Below are 7,175 nucleotides of genomic sequence, written 5' to 3'. Positions count from 1 at the left end.
GCAGTTCTCTACCATCACTTCCATCAACCTCTTCAAATCCTGCATCTTTCACAACCAACAATCCCGGAGTCCGAAAAACAAAGACACGGATGGAACTGGTAAGAACCGACAATAATTGGAGCAGCATATGTGAATGGGAAATAATTTATGACGGTTTGGTCCATTAGGTGATATCTTCCTTTTAAGCTCCCCCTTGCCATCTCTATACCTCCAAGGCCTTACATAACAACCTCTGGACCTCCTTGCACTTCAGGCTTGAATTCTAACTCCATCACGTATTGCATAGTCTTGTCAAGTCACTTTATCTCAATGACCCTCCGAGCCTAAGAAACTCAGATTCTTTTTCTGGGACCCGCGTTCTGCATATTTGTTTTAATGTGAATGTTCTCAGGGAGTGTGCTCATAAATTTCCTCACGTTCTCAAAAGAATCCAACCCACCAATTGTGAAGAATCTCAGATGTTCTCTAAAAGCTGCTTCTAGCACTCACATTCTCCTACGTCTGACTCTCCCTGGGTTAGACTATCCGTGGGGGATGGAAGTGGAGGACTGCATTAGGCCAGGGGGAAATATCTAAACTGCTACCTGTAATCAGGGTTGAAATATAGGCAGGTAATCCATTCAGTGTAACAATCTACCTCCCAGAAACCCCCTGACACTTGTTTTGAGAAACTAAATGAAACATTTTCAAGTTTGTTTCAGGGAAGGGAGAATGCCACATTGATGCAATGGCACATGTGCAGATCTTAGAGAAACACAGGCACTCAGCTGGAGCTGTACCTAAGGATTTGAAACGTCACTAAATAACCACTGTCCTGATTTGTAGTTAATTATGACTAAAATCATTGCAAATATTGGAACTAGAAAGACAGAAAATGATACATAGCATCTGGTGTGGGCAGAGCAAGTAGGTTTTCTGAAAACAGTAGTAGCTGGGCCTCTAATGGTGACTCCAAACCTTGACAGTGTTATGGCTGTAACTCGATTAAATTCTAAATGCTATATTTACATTCTAAACTCCAGAGGCCTCAATATGGTAACCTTGTAACAGCGAATACAAGGAGAAGAAAGGAAAATTGCTTTGATAACAATAGTTCTACTTTGTAGGCCTCAAAGGATCTGAGTCTCATTTATTTATCTCTTCACTAGAAATGGGACTGTGGGTTGGGAAATCTGGTTTGACACTCCTGTGTTAGTGGAGGCCTGAGCTCATGAAATCTTGACTGACAATGTTCGACAGTGGAGGGAATAAGGCCCAGGACTTTAGGAAAATAGTTTATGTATTTTTATTAGGCATTCATAGGCAAATAGAGCCTATTCCTCTGACAGCATGGAGTTTGAGAACATCACGGAAAAATTTAAAGCAGGTTATAGAGGCGGAGTTAATTCACATATTATCAGAGGAGAGGACACAGAAAGTGGTTAAAGTGACTTCCTGTTTTTTTCTCAGCCATAGAAATTTTTGGATTTTCCAAAGGGTCTGAGAAACCAGATTTGTTGGGCTTCTGATCAGCCTTCTTTATAGACATGAAAAGTCAAATGAACAAAATGATTGAACTTGTATGGAAAAACAGAGTATAGCTTACTAATTCAAGAATATGCCAGGATTTAGATACACATTGAATAGAAATGTTGAGTGACTGACAACAGAAGTATTTTCTATTGCCAAACTGCCAAGAGCTTATTAAAATAACAGATTTTCCAAAATTGGTGAAAGTAAACTAGTAGTTTCAGAAGAGATTTATAAGTTTTTAGGAGCATATAGCAGTGGACATTTGTGGACACATGTCCACAACTGCCTTCCCAGTATGCATTTTCCCTCCTTTCATAGAGTTACCCCGATTTTCCACTGGGGTCTACCCCTTCCCCACTATCAGTCCACGTCTATGGGACACCATCCAAGGCTCCAGGGACGGGCCTTGTGCTCAAACATGCGATCAGGCCTGAACAATGACAGCTCCACGTCTCTTCAGTCCCGGTGACTGGAAGAGTAACGGGTACAACCAAAGTGGTTGCAATACTATTGACTCTCTGGCCTGTTGGGGAAGCTAGTGAAAGAACCCTCTTTTTCTAGACTCGGGCCTAAGAGGGTGCGAGGAGGTAGCTGCTGTAACGACTTTGCCAGGCACCATCTTGAGGAGCCTGAGAATGAACCCTGTCGTCATCTAAGCCTCAGATCTCTCTCTGGTTTAGGCAAAGGTCCAGTTCTGATTCATGCATTGCATGTAATGATGTCTCGGAGGACCCCTTTGGTCTGGAATAGTTTCTCAGTTTTTCCCTTAGAAGTTTTTCTAAAGGCCTCACGTTGGGATTTAATTTGTTCTCATTATGGATGATGTTTGTTCACTTTGACAACACAAATAAGGTGATATCTGCCAAATGCTTCCACTGCAGTTACCGTTCTACCCTTTGCAATTTTGTGAAGTACTTAAAAATTATGTAAATGTACTTTTTTATCAAAGTTTAATTTACTTGTTTATTTATATCTAAATGAATCCACAGTTTCCTATTTTATTTAGTGGGTTACAGTCTTTCATGATCATTAATTGATATACAAGTTGTTCCCAACTTGGCCAGTGAGGGTCCCTTCTGGCCTGCTGCCTGTCTCCATCATTCTCTGGTCACTACCTTTTCTGGCTCAAGGTCTTACAGGCTCATCTTGTACTTTTCCTGTCCTGTCCCTGGGGAATCAGCCATTTTACTGACAAGCCCTTATTCCTCTTAGTGGAAGTTTGTTTTGGGAGACCAAGGTGTGGGTGTCAGGATTATCATTACACCTAAGCATCTCAGTGGACAGAGGTAGGGGACGTTTGTATGCACACACATATCACATCTTTATTTCTCTGTCAACATATACTGAAAACCATGAATTCACATGGACTGCCTAATTCCAATCAATACTACAAGGTTCATTCTAGTTTCCTCCTTCTCTACATTTGTAACTTCCTTTGCTGACAGTGACAAATCTAGAACCCGTATCAGCAATATTTTTATTTTATCAACCTCCCTGGATGTAACTATCCCCCACCCCCTGCCACTACTATCAACCTCCCTGGATGTAACTATCCACCCCCTGCCCCACCACCACCACTACCCTGCCCTCACCTCACTGGTTCTCTAAGCTGGGCTGCCCTGCCTGGACGCCATCCTCACCCAGTGTGGCATTGATGCTCTCCAGCTTGGAATGTGATTACCCCAGTGGGCTATTCTCTGTAGGGACCCTCTACACACCTGTTGGACTCCAATACCGCACCCTATGGGACGTGAACATGTCATGTTATGCTGCCTCGCCATGGAGATGCCTGTAGGGCGCAGCTATAGGGTTAAGCCTCCGACTGACCTGTTGCAAAGCCACAAACAAGTCCCAGCTTATAGGGCACAGTCCTCTTAGCATAATTAGGCTTGACCTTATGAAGCTCCCTAGATCTTATCTAGGTAGTTAATGGGCTGAGGGAGATGCAGCAAGTGCTGCCAAAACAAGTGAAACTCACAAGAACATTGTAACTATGGTGACCACTACCTTGTTTACCTCTGGCTATAAAATAAAGGCTCAGCTTGCCTTTGATCTCTCTCGGTGGCCTCAGCCAGGCACAGGAAGATCCACCTAGACCCAGCTTATTCTCTTTGTCTGTCATTTCTCCACCCTTCACCGCCCTCACTCAGGCTTTCGAACCCTTGGCAGAGCTGGCTCGGCCCAGATGCCATTCTCTTTGATCAGAAAGGAGAGAGAAGGAAATTTTGAGAGTTGCCAGGTGGTTGCTTGGTCCTCTCTATGCTTTCTGTTGAGGAAATGGGTGAAGGGATTATGAACGCCTATAAAGGAGCAGCCTGGAAGTGCTTTCCCCTTCATGGGTAAAGAAGACTACTGGCCTGGGAACTAGCCCTGCTGGCCTAATCTTAGGAGTACATAGTTCGGTTCCTCAACACCGATTGCACCCCATAGTGGACGACTGCACACATACTTCAGGGGGCTCCTGGCTCATGAGCCTGGCCTCCTTGACTGCTACCAAACATTCAAAGTAGAATTAATACCACTCCTCCTCAAACTATTCCAAAAATCAGAAGAGAAGAGAACACTTTCAAACTCATTTTACAAGGCCAGCATTATCCCAATACTGAAACCAGACATGAACACCACAAAAAAGGGAAAATTACAGGCCATTACTACTCATGAACATAGATGTCAAGATTTTCAACAAAATACTAGCTAACCAAATTCAACAATCCAAAAAGATATATGCATGCCATGTTTATTGCAGCATTATTTACAATAGCCATGATATAGAAACAACCTAAATGTTGAATGATGAATGAATGAATGAAGAAACTGTGGTACATACATACCATGGAATATTATTCAGCCATAAAAAGAAGACAATCTTGCGATTTGCAACAACATGAATAGACTTTGAGAACATTATGCTAAATGAAATGTCAGAAAAAGACAAATACTATATGATCTCACTTATATGTGGAATCTAAACAAGCAAACAACCAAGATCACAGATACAGAGAACAGATTGGTCGTTGCCAGAAGCAGGGGTGCAGGTGGAGGTGGACAAAATGGGTGGAAATGGTCAAAAGGTACAAACTTCCAGTTATAGAATAAACAAGTCGAGAGGATGTAATGTACAGCATTTTCACTAACTATTGTTAATAATTCTGAATTAGTATAGGGTGTGCAAGGCCCTGGAATATATTTTTGTTTCTTTGTTATGGGGTGAGGCCACAACATTAGTAACAAAGAAACAGAATTTCTGGAGGATGAGGCCCAGAAATCAGGATTTTAAAAAGATTCCCAGGTGATTCTAATGTGCAGCCAAGGTTGAGAACCACTGGTCTAGATACTTTAAATGTACTGCCCTAAGTCTGAGAGCATAAACAAAACAGCGTATCTTCCAGCTATACCTTCTCTTGACTTTCTTAGGCTGTAGTCACTGCATTCCTAGAATGTGATCTCTTTCCCTGTCTTCCTCTACCATCATATCGTCAGGGAGGAGGGGCAGTAGGTGGAGGGAGAAAACCAGTTCCTTTTGCACAAGAAATGCCAGTCCTCATCCAGCATAGTTTAAGACCAACCTGAGAGCAGGATGTCACCATGATTGGAGGCAGCGGAGGACACGGATGGGAAGGGCCGGCTGGTGTTGGGGAGCAATGGTCCCAAGTGTCCTCAGAGGAGAGGGGCACAGCCACCCCGAAGACCGCCCACTGGGGGTGGGTAACTGTCCAGGTGCCAGCGGTGGGCTGGAAAGGGTGCCAGACACCTGCTGGCTTTACCCGAGTGCCACAGAGCAGGAGGCATGTCATGACCCGGTCCACACGTGCAGCTCCAGTCAAGACCTGCATGTGCTTGTTTCTGATGTGAGAGACACTCAGTAATTCTGGGAGCCTAATCTTGCCCACTCTTGTGAAAGAAAAACCCTGCCAGTCAGTGGGAGAGTTGCTGACCTAGTCACCCTCCTGGAACCACAGCCTGGCCCCGGGGCCCCAGAATAACCCCCAGGGGAGAGTCCTGGGACCCCTTCCGGAGTCTCAGTGAGCCAACTTGCAGGATACAGGGTGAGAGAGCACCCCAAAGGCACACAGGATGGAGGGCCCACACTGATCTCCGCCCAGCCACTCCCAGGCCCAGGAGGGGGGCCTGGAACATTTGAGGCAGGAGCTCCAAGGGCAGGAGCCCGGCTTGTGGCGCAGGGTGAGCAGGCCTAAGGGGCAGTGCTGCTGTCCCTAACAGTGAACTTGGGACTCATCCTGACTGAGCCTTCGTCCAGCACAGCCAGAGCGGGTCTCACAGGAAAAGCCCTTGGAAAAGCAGAGGCCACTGCTCACTTGTAAAAGAGGAAAAGAAGCTGAGACAAACAGGCCAGTTTACTCACCCCAATCCCAACCGGGTGACGCCTCGCCAGCAAGTAAGGGTGGCAGGGGCCCCCCCGTGTCTCAGCGGTGGCGTTCCCTACACCTGGAGGGAAACGTGGAGAATGAGAGAGAAGTGCTCCCACCTGAACCTGAGAGGATCCTCAGTACTTGTGTACTGAGAGAAATACCACCTGTATCTGCTTTATAGATGAGGCAACATGGAGGCCAAGTAAGCTGCCTAAGACTTCACGGCAGGTACTGTGGGATTTCGGGTTTAAACTCAGGCAATCTGGCTGATGAAGAAAATGGGTGAAGGAAGGAGAGCAGGGAGGGAGGGAAGGAAGGAGGGTCAGAAAAGGCTAGTGCCTGTCACCTCTGGAGTAACTGGCAGGAATGGAAGGTTTTTTTCCTTCCCTTATAAATTGGAGTGTGCAAATACTGCCTTAAGCTTCCCCCTTTCCAGGCTCAAGAAAGTCTGCAGAGAACAAGCCTAAATTCGTATTGCCATTTGAAAGGGAAATATTCTGCCAGGGTGCAAAGAAGCTGATCCTCACTTCTGTAGACACCTGACATTAGCAGGTCACTAGGGAAGGCTGTTACTCAATTTACAAGACAAAATGTTCCCTTCCTTGTGATTTATTTATTGAGACCCAGCAGGTTTCTTACTTCAGGACCATGAAGCAATCACCGGTCCTCGGCATTATTCATCAATGTTGTCATCCTTACAAAGCTCAAAATTTCATCCTGTACTTTCATTTTAATAGAGGGCCTGCTGCAAAGGAAGCTCTCAGAAATGCAAAGGCAGGTGAGACCCGGTGAGAAGAGATGAGATGAGCCTGACCTCCGAGCGAGCGCGGCTTCCCTGGAGCCTCCCGCAGACTTCCAGTGTGGCCTACCGTGGCCCACAGGTGGGAGGTCAGACTGCAGACATTTCTGCAGGGTCCAACAGAGAAGGGAAAAATCTAATTTTTTTAAGGCATGAATTATGATGAAGAACAGAGTGTGACTCACCTTTTACAGTGACTTGGGAGCTTGGCATTACAGCCACGTAGTCTCTTAAAGCCTGCAGGGAAGCAGGCTGATCTAGCCGCTGCCTGAGCAGTTGTGACCCATCCAGACCACAGCAAACAGAGGTGTTGGGGGACCATGGAGAGAGCTGTGAGCTGTGAGCAGGGACACCTTATACGTTCCCAATGTCTGTCTCTGAGCTTGCAGCACTTCCTCCAGCCAGCTGATCTGAGCTGACAAGTTAGGCAAAGCCCATGTACATCTTGGCCACAGGAGGCCTACATGGTTTTAGGGGGGCCTCTGAGGAGTCAG

Source organism: Myotis lucifugus, unplaced genomic scaffold, assembly GCF_000147115.1.
Source record: "Myotis lucifugus unplaced genomic scaffold, Myoluc2.0 scaffold_0, whole genome shotgun sequence".
In the NCBI taxonomy this organism is placed as follows: Eukaryota; Metazoa; Chordata; class Mammalia; order Chiroptera; family Vespertilionidae; genus Myotis; species Myotis lucifugus.
This window is presented reverse-complemented; position numbering follows the sequence as displayed.